Below are 15529 nucleotides of genomic sequence, written 5' to 3' on the forward strand. Positions count from 1 at the left end.
AAAATTATAAGAGGGTTGTACGATAATTTTATTATATAAACGGTTCACTGAAATTCAATTATTTCGCTACAGAATCTTTTTATTAGGTGAAAAAATGTTTAAATTATTAAATACATTTATTTCATAGGTATTTTCAAAAATAACATACTTTGGATACCTTAAACCATTGCACGTGTACTTCTACGAAAGAAGTAAATTATAAAAACTAATGATGTGCTGAGAAAATCTTTTATGTAAAAGTAAGGCATAAAAAAACAAAAATTTTTTTTTCATTTATTTTTTGTGGAACTATATATTTTATGGATTATATATGCTTAGTGGAGCAGTACAACTTGGATGAACTATTTACTGAATTACCGTTATAATGCATACAGTGAATGTATTTTTTAGACAATCACACGGAGAATTGTAAAAACGGACATTTTTGCTGTTGCAGCGATAATTTCGGTGTGATCTTCATATATAGTGTGAAACTTTATAGTTCTTTAGTTTTGCTTTGTCGATTTTCATCCCTTTGTTCTCTCGCGGACGTGCATTTTCATTTTAAAACATTGTCCGTTGATCTTCTCATCGAAGTTAGTTAATATCAATATTTGTTATGTATAAACTAAATTCAATAGGAAGCGTTATAATAATGAACAAAAATAAAATGATTTTATTTTGATTGTATTATAAGTATACCCAAAATAAAAAATATGGTAAACATTTTTCAAAAATATAAATTTTTGTTGGATTTTCGTTAAATGTAAAGCGTACTATATAAATATAAATTAATCTAATTAAAACTAAATATTTATACTACAATAGATGAGAATAATATGGATGATACGAAAACATTTTTTTTCGATTGGTAACCCTATGAAAAATAGTGATAAAAAGAGTTTTAAAGTAAAATATTTAATAATTTAATTTTATAATCTATAATTCCACTTATAGTTTGAATTCAGAGATCATTTATTTCAATCTTTATACAGCAATAATATACCATTATCCAAAACTTCTTTAAAAATTATAATATATTATTTGAATATTCAATAAATTAGGTATTGTCAGAATTAATTTTGTAGAAAAAAGAGTTTTAATAGTTAGATATAGCTGAACAATTCTTTGTGCGATGTTAAATTAAACTAAAGAACTGAAAATTAAAATATAGAAATCCTATTAGTGATGGAGAGTAGTTTATAAAATATTCTCATAACATCACTTTTCTTATTAATCAAAATATTTACAGTGTAGGTGAAAGAAAAATGTTGTAGTTTTTTTTTTAATATTTTCAAAATAAGCAAAAAACAGTTTATATTAAGAATTCTTTATAAAATAGGTCAATTAGTACTTAATAATATTTATTATTTTGAGTTTAAATACTATGTTCAGATAAAATTTAAACTGCAACACTGACTATGCGTTATTTCCAAAGCCTAGTTCGTAATAATGTATTTTATAACAAATAACCACTATTAAAGCCTTTAAAATTCTATTTTATAATAATATAATAATGTTTGTATCGTGAATTAATGGCGGAAATAAAATAAGGTGTACTGAGATTATAATTTATAAATGAAGAACACAAAAGTAGTTCACATTATTATATAGTGTCTTGCTTAGTAAATATACCCTACTCGGAACTGATATTTTGCAAAATGTTTCCAATGAGAATATTTCAAACATTTGGGAATAACTACTTACATTAACCTAGCACTAGCTGATTAAGTTAAACAATCATACCCAGGAGCTCAGTATGTTTTATAACATGTGACATAATAAACAGGATAATTGCTAAGCTTATAACCATGTTTTCATTAATTAGCAATTAGTTGCAAAATAATACTTCACTATTATTTATGTTACACACGAAGAATAACTATAACTAAAACTAACATGTTTCACATTAGAAATGAATCAACTAGATAAATAGATGATCACGAATTAATTTGAATGGTTGGGTTGTCCGTTTCATTCAAATAAAATCGTGTTCTTTTTAATTCAACGATTCAATAACTTTAATAAATTTCCGTAGACAATATGCAGCTAATTAACAATCTCAATTATACCTTACTCTTTGTTAAACTCACATCTCTTTGTCCTTTAATTTTATTTATCTTTTAATATTTTAACTCCTTATTAAGAATGTCGTGCAATGAATTTGTACATTCCTAAACTTTCTTTTTCCTAATTTGTTTAAAAGATGATACTGTTTAATTAACCATAATAGTAAATATTAAATTTTAAAGAATGTGATCTTATGCAAAATACATAGTTTAAACAACAAAATTCATAATGAAAAAAAGTTTTAACTTTTATTTTTAACTTAAATAATAATTAATAATTGTAATAACACTTTTTACGGTAAAAAAAAAAAATTTAATTTAAATTAAAATCCTATTAACTTGAAAACTATATTTAACTTATAGTATAAGAAAGCAAATAAGAAATAATGGCATAGTTTCAAAGAACCATTAATTTTCTCTTATCTCACAAATTTAATCTGTCATGATTTTATACAAAGATCAATTTCAAAAATTGCAGATTGTCTTAATGATTCTTACGCTGGAAAGCTTAACATAATAATTTGTTATTGATGTACATGAACATAATTATTAATTAAAACTTTATTCACATGTTCAATGTATAATTATCATTCTTCTGACACGTTCTCGCTTGGGAAAAGTGAACTCCGATATAATTTTCTTCAAATATCTTATATTGTTATATGTATTAATACAGAGCCATTTTATGGATCAATGTAAATTTTATTTGCTTTATATTTGTAATATCTAAAGTACAAGAATTTTTCAACAGTAAAGATTTAACTAGTTTAAATATGTATTTATCTATTATTTTATTATTTATACGTTGAACTATAATAAATTTTAGGTTTTGTAGAAAATTGTGGGTTAATCAAAGGACCAAGCGCAGAACTAGTTATCACCATTTTTTAAAATTATGTTAAAAAATAAAAAAAAATAAACAACTGATCAAAAAAAAAATTAATTATACAAATTTACATACTAAACTATACAAGATATATAATGTTTTTGGAATAAATGTAAAAAAAATAACATTAAGAATTAGTGTTAAATAAAAACAGATATTTTTTTATACTAAAAATTAGCTAGTTCAAAATTTGAGTAAGGTTACATCTTTATAAATATATTCTTACTAATAGTTATCACCTTTAATACATATGCTATTTTAATAATTTATAAATAAAATATATCATCTTTTAGCAATAGTACCATATATTATCGAAACTTCTAATACACGCAGAATACTAAAAGACAGATGGTTTCTCAAAACTCCTGTAATTTGTTATAAAGTATTATGTTTATAAAACAAGTGCTTTTTGTTGCTATTAATTGATAGTATGTCTTTTGGCATATCACATATAATTTTTTAAAGTTTTGATTTCTTATTTTTCAAGAAAACGTAAAATAACAATTCTCATGGAAATTTCGCCAAATGTTACTATGCTCTATAATAAATAATTAACTACTAATGAATTAAAATTTAACGAAGAAATGTTTTTTATATATTATACATTATATATGATTAAGGGAAATACAAACACATTATATACAAAGATAAACATTGCTCACATTTTTAATCAAGTTTAACGTTCTCTCTAAAAGATATTGTTTTTGTCAGGGAGAACTGGAAAACCTACATAGTTTAACAGAACGAAATATAACCAATAATAATTATGCACTATTAATTAAATTATTCTTAACTACTAAACACACCATATTTTTACTTTCACGCTTAAACTTTTTCAAAATTCTATAATTTAACAAAAAATTTCATTCTACACTATTTTAAGTAATCTTGTTTAGAACATAAATGATATTTCAGTTACATTATACGACTGCATAGTAGTAGAATTTTCCAATCGGATATATTTATTTAATGTGAAAAACCAACAATTTTTTATTTGAGTTTTTTAATGAATAATTCAACACATATTTATTTAATTGTATCTTCCTAGCAATATTTTGATAAATTAAAAATATTTATTCATAAATAAAGTTGTTTTAAGCTAAATTATTTAGGATAAATTTCACGTAGTAAAATAAAATAGAAAAATAATTCTTAGATCCTCTAAAAATTATTTTAAGATTTGATCAGGGTGATTGTCAACCCTACTTAAAAATGATTATACGATATGGTCAAGTAGGGATGTAATGCTAGAAATTGCATCAGAGCGTCCGTTGTAGAACATTTTGAAACAAGTTAAATACAGGCATTTGTTAATTAATTGTTTCACATAGAAATTAAATTTTTACGCTATTAAGATATATTTTTTAAACATTATTGATTTTTAATATAATTTTATTAGGTGTGAGTTTTTAGTTTATCATTTTTCTATCTTATATCAATATTAAAAATATTCAGTAATAGAGTTACTAGGAAAGGCGGTCCCAAATTCTCAGTTTCCCCTGAGAACATCATTATTAATACATATTCTTCAAGGTTTAAACATTTGTAATTGTAAATACTACTGCAATCATTAGTTATCATAACTAATATTCATTAATGATATTGGGGTTGTTTATTATGAATATCTTTCAAAGAATAATCAACCGATTGCATTAATTTTTTGAAGACACAAAATAAGTTAAATTATTGAAAATTACAAGTTATTTTAAAGACAAAACGTTTTAATTTGCCATACAATAAATTTTTAAAATATTTGCTATACGTTTTTTCAATGTTTTTTTTTATCAAACATTTACACACTCATATTATTTTGTGGTATTAACAATATAATTTAATAAAAATAATACTTTATGGTGTTTATGATTACATTCACTTAGTCTAATTTATTTGTGCTATTAAAATTAAAGTTCTTTGTTAACAGATTAACATGTTTCGTCTATTATTTTGGAGTTAGACCATTATTTATACCTGAAATTATTTAAATAATTCAAAACATCCTAAAAGCTTTAACATATTCAAGTATTATATTGTTTGCGCGCGGTTAAATAAAACGTTATTGGTTATGTCGTGATTCGAATTAAAACTCTAAAGTCAAAAAACGTACTATTTGTGTTATTATTGTTAAAGTTTCTATTATTACGGTTTTAACATTTGGACGAGAAATGTGTAATTAATAGGACTAGTGCAAATTACTGTTGCTCTTCACAGTAAATTTCTGGTTATTGAAATCGAATGTATTCCTGTTCGCCAATGATAATACACATACCTCGGTGTTGGTCAAATAGAATTTATGTAAACAGCTAAACCACAATGAGCATAGACAACAAAAACGGAGTACAATACCATTTCACATTGCAGCGGTATTATGCGATGTAGTGGTATTTAACATCCGTGCCAACACTATGTAGTTTATCAGGGAAAATAATGTTTTAGACTCTGGAACACGATGTGCAAAGTACACGGTAAGTGGCGACTGACGCTACCGCTTTCTTCTCGGAAGCACTGCACCTTTAATTAACACTAAACATCAATATTTAACTTTATACGCACCGTGACTTCTATAAACAATAGGCGCAGTGATGAAGACTATCAAATCAAATTTTATGATGCTCAGATAAATGATAAAATTCGCCAAACAGTCCGTGGCGTATAGGGATACGCCGTCGCGGCGTAAGACAAGCGACCGACACGCCATTGGCTGAGCGTCGAGGACATGTAGCGCGCGTGGTCGTAAAAAAGTGGCGGGCGTATGAGGCACATCTCGCGCCTTCGATAGGGATCATATTATCAGTAGACTTGTACGGCCGCAACTATTTAAGCACACAGCGGCGTGCACCGTTGACTTGAACGGATTAGCTGGTTTCAATATTATTGCATCAAAAGCGACCGCGCAATAATATTACATTAAGTAATCAACGTGCGTGTAGTTTTAAGTTTTGTCTCTACATTAATCACGAGAATTCAAAAATAAATATTTAAGTCAAGTTTCATCGTGATTTTCAATTCGATAATCTTCACGTGGATCTTTTCAATGTTGATCTTATTTACAATCGATACGATGCATTTGTGATTAGATCTTAGCCGTCTTCATTGAATATAAGTGACAACAACACTAGTGTCAAAGAAATACCGACTGCCAGACATTCAGGTGAGTGTTAATTATAAAAGATATGTCAAGTGTCAAATTTCAGACATTATAGAAAGAGTAACAATCGTTAATCAAATATATATTTTACTTAATAAGTTAAAACAAAAACTGTGTTTTTATTTTACAACCGAAAGCGTAAATACAAAGTTTTTACATTTGTTATTTTAAGTTTGAACTTTAAGTCATCTAACTCAAAGTCATAAACCATTATACTTTTAGTCGTCATTTTTCATAGGTCCTAACATTTTGTGCAATTCAGAGTATGTATAATATTATTAGTGGGGCATATACGTTTAAAACTACAGGAAAAACCGGTTTTATTATTAACTGTAGATAATAATACGCTTGCAAAATGTTAGTTTATCCTTATTTCAAACACTGTTTTTCGCTTTAAATAAATTTGCTGAATCTCAGTAATGTAGTTTTCTTAAGAATTACAGAAATGACTGATATCATGTGTATAACTTTTTCAAGCTGTCATTATTGTTCAAGTGTGAAAAGACTTTACTTTAAAGTCTAAAATAAAGTTTAATAAAGAGGTCGACGATTGGAGGCCCGTGGTCCAAATCTGACCTCCAGAGAATAAAAAATTGGCCCACTAAAAATATTTGAAACTAAAGTTATTTTTGTTTTTTATTTCCATCATTGTTTTGGATATCCAGTCTAATTTGCCCTATTTAACCGCGTGTTGTTTGATTTACTTATCGAAGAGTATCAAATTTCAAAAAGCTGGCCTAAGACGAACAGTCCCATTGTTTTTGTTAAAATACAACATTTTATATGTTGAAATTCAATCATGTTAAGTTTATATGCTGTCTATTTTTAATTTTAATAAATTTATAGTTTTTTCTGTTCCTTGAAAAGATGCTTTTAACCATTTACATATACAAACTAATTGCTTGTTATAGACATTTATTGAAGTTCCACAAGATATTCAGTAAAAATATAATTTCAGAACGTTAGTAAATGATAATTAACAAACTAATTTTGAATGTGTTAAGCTATATTTAATCCGGGGTGTTCTTTTATATATCCTTCTCTTAACTCACGCAAAATGTTTGTTATTCCCAAAGGCGAAATACAACTAAGATTGTAGATGTCGGTTAATAAAATAACTCTAAAAACAATCAGCAAGTATCAAAAATAAAGTTGCTATATTTTCTTAGGCTGAGCACCGATATATTACCACCGACCGAGTTTCGAATCAACTTAAAGTTTGATCAAAAACTACTTGAGTAATCAAATTAATGATAGCAAAATTTTAACCAACTAACGCGTTATAATACACGAGCAACAACATTAACTTTACTGTCTCGGATGAGTGGAAAAAATGTAATTCAAGTACTTTATTTTACGTTCAGCTTAAAACCTTTCCGTGTATATAAAAATTGACTAAATGTGAAATTTAATGTATTATGGCAATTTTTTTAATCACTTGCTCAAATATTTTTTTTTACCAAACCGCTATTAATGGTGTCGTTTTCGTCATAAAACAGTATTTTTAATTTTGTTGACATGTTCATAACGAATTCAAATATCGGTGTTTGTAGTTTATTCATCTGTTAGTTGTTGACGATCTAATTAGGCCTTTCGTTTATCCATTTACTATAAACTGTAACTTATTAGATTTTCATTTGATCTCAAAATAAACCTTTTAAAACTTTCATACGCGAACATGGAAATTATTTATGATTAATTAATATTGTGTTTTTAGTCGTTCGTATACAACTTAAAGTATACAAAAGGTTCCATGAAAGTGTAAAATAAGTGAAATTGTTGTGTGAATAGAAATAATATATAAAAATTATTTTATCCTATATATTATATTACTACAACCAAAAAATATTTTAGATATTCAATCATCATCAAAAAGTTTTGAATAATGTTTTATGTAATTTGTTTTGAAATATTCAACTGGGATTGACTAAGTTTTTAATGAGGCTAAATCTTAAGGTCCACAAAAGGGAAATCCACGTATAAAATACATGACCAAAAGTCATTTCATGGCGTGACGAAGTTGTAAAATGGTAATCATATATTAATAGAAAAACATCAAATATTAAGTTGTTTTTATGCACAACTACTTTTGTTATAAGAAATGAAATAAAAAAATTTAATACTAAATAATCTCGATTAGTTTCATGTTGTATTATTAGACGTTGCCTGCAATTTTTTTTTAAATTTTACAGGAAACACATACAAGAATAGATATTAAAAGTAACAACTGATTTTCGAATTGAAGTTTTAAAAATGATTAAAACTTAAATAAAATTAATCAATTTAATACATAAATTGATGTACGAATTAAAATATTCGTATTCATATAATTTTCCTAAATCACAAAATATTTAAGGACATTTTCTATTAAAGTACGAATTTTTTAATCAATAAGCTATTAGTATAATATTATTAGCGTATTGTAAAGAAAAGAAAAATTGTTACTATAAATTTGGTTTTGATCGTAAAGATGTCGAGTATAAGCGATTTGTCTATATATAATTACTTTACGGTACTAAAATATCCACTAAATGGTTTTGATAAAACGATTTTGTAGAAATACCGTATAACTAATCACGTTTAAGTTCTCAAACCTCACTTATTCGCGGCACTTAAATTGCAAAAACAGTATAAAGCAAAATGAGTTATTCATGAAAATAGGCGCATGTAAGTGAAAATAATAAAAATAAATAGTAGTACTAATTAAACATTTTTTTTGCATCAGTAGGGAGCAAAATTACTTTTTATTACATTAAAAATGGAAAATGCTTTCGGAAATGTCGACTAATGGAATTTCAACTACTGTGCTTGCAATTTATCTAAATTATTTTATTGAATTTTTTAAACTAGAAATACTACTTGTTAAATCAAAAAAATTGTTAACAACTTTTAGCTTCGATGCGAAACTTTGAAGGTATTTATTTTACATGATGTGTTATTTTTATTTTTTTGTGCCTGTCACTACTTTTTCTCAGCTCTCACTGTATCGATTTTTCTCAATAATACGTCAAAAGATCATAAATCGTATCTAGTTGAAGACATTATCCTTAAAAAATGAAAATAATGCCCTCGCTCACCATAAATAGTCAAAATCCTCCCAAAAAATTACAATTTTTTAAAATTGGTAAATTTTGACATTTTTTTCATTTTTTTTTCTAAAAATTACCATAACTTATTGAAAAATGAGCAAATCAAAATAATTCTTTTTATATTGAAACCTTCAATATTTTCCTATCATTTAATATAATTTTATTGAAAATCTGATCCTATACCAGCTTCAGGGGTGATTCAAAATTGCAACTTCTGCACAAAAATTTAACTTTTTCAACTTAAGTTTTGAAAATGTTCCGAGCTTCAAAAATATGTTAAAATAAAGCTTATGTTATGTATTATAAGTTTAAAAAAAAAATTTGTCCCATCACGTCGCGACAACTTATTTTTTATGTGAAAATGGTTGTTGTAGATAAAATACATGCAATTTTTGTGCCTGTGGCTATGATTTTTTTGAAATTTTTCCTTAATTTTATTTTAGTTAGAATTTTGTTTTTAAATAATCCACAAATTTCTTAAAATTAAACATTAACTAAAGATTTGTATCGAAGCGTTTCTTATGATAGTGATTTTAATACTGTCAGATATCATCTATACTAGTCCCAACTATGCCACGCTCACACTGTGCACAACCCCACTGTGCTATCGTTTTTTTTTTAAATGTATTTATTTATACTATTCCTATTTATGAAAAATTGTACATTTAAAAATTATTTTTATTGTTTAATTTATTCATTTTTTTTTTAGAAATTCATGACGTTAGTATAGTTTTTATTTGCCTTTTGTATATTTAATTGAGTTATATCTTTTATTTGTCTAGCCTATACTTTTTACATTATATTTTCTTTGTGCCAGAAAGAAATGGTTTCATATTTTGTGTAGTAAAATTGTATTTTGGTTCTACTAAACACGTTAAATACATCCTCCAGTTGTTTATTAATACAATTTATCATATTATTATTAGATATTTAATAGCTTGGGGTTTCCAACGCTCTTAATAAATATATATAAGTCTAAGGTACAATAAGTCTATTGTGTATGGAATTAATTTATAATATAGCTTTTAACTGTTTTAAATAATAAGAAAGTTCAATTTGTGTATTTAAAATATTTATGTGTTTATCCACAATTCGTGGTTTTAATATACTAAAATATTTATCATTTATGAGTTTTATTTGAAATCAAAACATCAAAATTATACAGGGTGATTGATTAACTATGCCTCACTATATATTCACTATGCCATAATTAGTGAGGTATAGTTAATCAATCACTCTATATACTACATAATTAGGTAATTATTTATTACCTGCATATGATTTATATTTATTGTAGTAATATATTTGTTTGTTAAAATGTTAAAAGAAGTATAACAAGATATAAATTATTCAAAGGATTAGAATAAGATTACCAATTAAAAAATACTGTCAGGTTTTTAACTAAAGAGTCGAATAAGTTGATTGCGGAAAGATGTCGTTAATAGTTTTTACAACAAATAAAATATCTTAATTAAGTCCTCCTATTATAACAGAATAATTTTTGATGCTACATCATTCAATGATCTAAATCTGTATTTTTCAATATTCAAATATAAATTAGTAAACGAGTTTAAAAGATGAAAAACTCTTTATAGTTTATTTACTAATGAAATTACACTGCAGTGAAATTCATAGAAATGTTCACGTAGTCGGCTTTCAAATGTTTCTTTAATTGTGATTCTTTAACACGAAAATTGTACTATAAACTATCTTCTGATTTCTTTAAATCTTAAATAGTGTACGTTTTTATACCAAAATTATGAGTTGCCAGTGCTGCACAACGGACTAAGGAGAGGGCTAATAGCTTACCCAATTTGTTGTGTAATACATAAATTATACACGCAAACTGAACGAGAGACCGACTAAAAACTAATAGGTAAAATAAAACATTAAATATTCAAAAATAAAATTTAATTCTCTTGAAATTTTATCTTGTAATATCAAAAAGGTTTTCAAAGAATATTAGACCATTCTGTCGAGTTTAAATTGTTTTCTGGACTTTTCAATTTGAGTTTGACGGTCATTTATCAAATAGTAAATCTTTTTTCCGTTAAGAAAACCACTTTATTTAGATTGAATCTTTTTTTTTTAATTCTGCGACTTCTATTAATATGCGTTTATTCAATATAACATCGAATGAAAAGCAAGTCATCATAACTTTCACCTTTTACATTACAATATAAAACTTTTATACAATAAGTGCAATTATTATAAAATCTATATTTTTAGCTAACTACAGGAAATTAGTATGAACTTATCCTTAATTTTGAAATATTATTATTTTAATTATACTGGAATTAAAAGTTTTGAAAAATAAAGAGTGAACTATAAGTTCATTTTCTTTCATTTTAAATTCAAAGAGATACATTTTTAGGTTCAATTAATTATAATTGTTGAGTATAAGAAAATGTCTAGAGTGTAAAATATCTTAAGAGTGAATTGTGAGAAATAAAAGATACTAAAATAAACATTACATATATGTGAAGTACACTTGTTTTTCTTTGCATAACTATTTAAATCATGAATTACCATTTATATTTAATAGTTTTTGTAAAAAATATACATAATTATTCACTAATTGAAATAGAACATACAATATAATATCTTAAAGTGACACAAATTTATTGAAATAAATAAAAACGAAAAAAGTGAATTATTTGTATAAAAATTTTCTTTAAATTTTTCTTAGCTGTAATTTTTAACTCTGACTAAAAATGTCAAGCGTATATTTAAATACCAAAAAAATCGATTATTTTCAAACAATAATACAAAAAAAAATGTACAGAAATGCTGTTAAAATGACTTAAAAGTACAAAAAATGAATTTATTCATAAAAATCATTAAAAAAATTTAATTTAAGACTACAATGTATAATGAATGAATCAGATTTTATGCTTGATGAGCTATGCGTTAGAGTAATTCAAAAAAATATTGCAAATACCATAAATTTCTATCTCTTTTCATTAGTTTACACATAGAATTTTGTATTTTTTTTTAAAGCGATGTCAATAGTCACCTATAACAAAATAATAAATTTCTTAAAAAATAATGATCTGTTTTATATCCTTCTATTTCCATGCTACAGAATGTGATTGTCCTTTTTGACATATTAGGGAGTCAAATATAGTTATTTGTTAGGCCAATGATGGACGGGACGGCTATTATTGCCGTCTTGCACCAAAGTTCACACACCACCAATGAGAAAATCGCAAAAATTTAATTGACACCCTAAGGATCGAACCCGTGACCTCGTGCATCGAAACATACGACTTTACCTGCTAGGCCAGGCCGGCGTTAAAATAATAAATGTCTTAACATTTATATTTATTAATAAATAAACAATTTATAGATCCATTTAGTTTCTTAACTGACTAACATGTTTTTTGGACTTTAAATACAATAAATAATTTTAGTCATAACTGACTAGAATAGTCTGAGAGTATTCAGAAATAAACATTTCATAGACACATTTTTATGTTCGAGAAGTATAGAAATTTATCTATAATTTAGAGTTTAAATCTAAAAAATGGTATACTTAAAAATATAGATTTATTTATATAAATTGACACTCAAACTCAATTTTAAAGATCCTAAATATTAGTTAAACTTGGTTTATCAAGTTTCAAATTTTGTATGTGTCTTAGTAAACAATCGTTTTAGCAAAGTTTAAATTTTTTTTTTTTTTATAATAATTATACAGTGTAGTTATTACTTGGCTAACAATTTCCAATTATTTCAAACTAGATGGGATGAAAAAAAAAATCTGAAGCCAGATTCGGAATCAGCGTCAAAATTCTATATAGAAATCATTATTTTAATTTCGTCAGAAATAAATTAACCCATTAGTCCACAATGCAAAAATTAGATTTTTTTCTAACCTTGGCGACTAATTTATAACTATAGGTACAGTTGATCGATTATATATAGATAATTGAATTTATAAATCCAACTACTGTAGAAATATTTTTGTATACTCCAAATATACTTCTATCAATTATTTTAAAAATTAAGTATTTTTCTCATCATGAAAATTTTACAAAACTGTTTAATTTTCGAAAAATGATTATTACGTGATCATACGGTACTGCAAACTAAATTATAGATGTTTCACTGTATTCTACTTTGATACTACAATTAAAAAATTCACTTATGACATTTAGATTTTGAAATATCATTATTTACTGTTCCCGAAATCTATTTTTTTTTTCATTTATTACCTTAATGAAAGGTTAACTGAGTTATTCTAATAATTTTTCATTCATTGCATTTAAATTTACATAAAATTTTAAAATTTATTTTTGATTTCATAGTTAAAACGAAATATAAGGTTCATTATAATAAAAAAAAATTAATTATATAAATAATTAGTCAAGAAGATATGACAAATTTACATACTATTTTTATGTAAACTTGTCATATCTTCGCGACCTACTTTGTATATCTTAAATAAATATAATGTGTTAACTCTCCTAAACTTAATTTAAAATTTTGTTTTAAAAATAGCTACTTTATATATTATTTTTTTTAATTTGGCACATAACCTTTAAGTTATCGTGACAAATATCTTTATAATCATTTCAATACTTTTTGATATTTTTCGAGTGGGTTAACATAATTTATTATTTTGCCCATTGTATTAATACATAGCGACTTCATCTTGATTACGATGGTAGGCTATTGATGTACTATAGAGACGTCTGCATTACGTACCTACGTTTATTGTTTAAACTCCAATTTGAAACTTGTAGGAAATTCATAAGCAGTAAATGTATTATATTCTAATGTTATTAATTTTCGTTTAGGCAAAGGCGTGTATCGATAATAATCAATTTATAATGTAAATTTTTAAAGATAAAAAACAAATAATTACCATGTGGTTAATTTGAAGTCGCTAATAAGAAAAATAATACAAAAGTAACTTCTTTAAACTTTCTATTTCATTTCACCCTATAATTTAAAAAAAATACCAAGAAGAAAAATGATAGCTTAAGTGATTAAATTAATTTTAAAATACCACATGAGTATATTTAATTCAGAAAAATATATAATTAAAGTTAAAAGTCTCCAACTGCTTGTTAAAGATACTTGCCAGGTAGTGGTATTTGAAAGTTTTACGAGATGGTTTTAAATACTCGACGTTTGTGTTCTAATTAAAAAATCTATTAAGGAGAATTTCGGTCGAGTACTGCATGCAAATGAAATTAATACTGCGTTGCGTTTATATTCTATAATTTAAAATGCTAATAACTCCAATTGTAAAGTTATTCAAAACTGGTTATTGAGCAATCATTGTTTTAAGGCCTCATTCGTATTTAAATAAAAACAAATGCACGGAGTTTGGTATAAGCTTTTAATTTTAAAAGTTTAACTATAAACGAATTTAACACATTTTAACCATCCGTTAAATATTTTTTTTGAATTATACATGTAAAAGTAATGAACATAATTAATTTCAACTGCTGTTAATTAAAAAATAAAAGTAACGAGATATTTGAATTAAACATTTAGAATACTGGACAATTTTAATTTAGTTATCATATTTCCTTTAAAATTATTCTGATCCCTCATGATAATACAAATAAAAACATTTCTCATCAGTCATCTAGTGAATTCGATCGTTAATAAAATAATATAAAGAAACTTTTCGTGTACTGTTTATATTATCATAAAGATTTATCTACATTAAATCGTTTGGGTATTTATTTAAAAAATAAATAAATTACAATTCAAATCCATTAGAACGGCAGATCGTTTTCAAAAGTATGTATAAATTAAAAACAAAAAGTGCTTATAGGAAAAAACAGAGGACCTACTTAATATCTCAATTTTTTAATACAATGCAGCATCATAAAGACTGAATTCGCTGAAAATTATAAATGACTGAGTAATAATTAAAACTAGTAAAATAGTTTAGAGTACATTAAAAAAATTAGAAAGAAAAGAATCTTAAGAATTGATTAGAAAGTCAGAAATGCTAATATACTTTAATTTGAAAAAAAAAAATTTGACCTCTGGCTTTGTCTTCATGGTAAAATTGGCTACCTAATGCTATTTTTGTGTGAAAATTCTCAATTTTATAATTTACATTTTTTACTTTAAAGTGCTATAACTTTTTAAAAAATGTATGGATCAATACAATATTTTCATGAGAAGTAGTATTTATATACATCTTTCATTGGACATACTTTTTTTTTAAATCGGACTATTTCACTATATACGGAGGAGCTTCAAATATAAAAAATGCATTCAGAAAGTAGAACTTTTTCAACTTAACTTTTGAAAGTGTTCCGGAAGGTCTGACACTTTTATATATATCTTAAATTGAAGCTTATGTAATATACTTTAATTTGAAAAAAAAAAA

At 25.1% G+C, this 15529-nt stretch overlaps 1 protein-coding gene across 5 annotated transcripts in view; it reads left to right on the plus strand.

The window, feature by feature from the left end:
- The first annotated feature begins 5706 nt into the window (after positions 1–5706).
- Positions 5707–15529, plus strand: part of LOC126897071 (nitric oxide synthase, salivary gland) — an 84835-nt gene continuing 75012 nt past the window's right edge. For 2 of the 5 annotated variants that reach the window (XM_050670468.1, XM_050670473.1), the window contains exon 1: positions 5707–6082. The gene's annotated coding sequence lies outside the window, so the exon portion shown is untranslated. Of the gene's footprint in view, positions 6083–8625; positions 8747–8804; positions 8994–15529 lie in introns of those variants that run through there. The other 3 variants (XM_050670472.1, XM_050670471.1, XM_050670470.1) reach the window with 3 other exon arrangements.

Source organism: Daktulosphaira vitifoliae, unplaced genomic scaffold, assembly GCF_025091365.1.
Source record: "Daktulosphaira vitifoliae isolate Bord-2020 unplaced genomic scaffold, ASM2509136v1 Scaffold_1, whole genome shotgun sequence".
NCBI classification, from domain to species: domain Eukaryota; kingdom Metazoa; phylum Arthropoda; class Insecta; order Hemiptera; family Phylloxeridae; genus Daktulosphaira; species Daktulosphaira vitifoliae.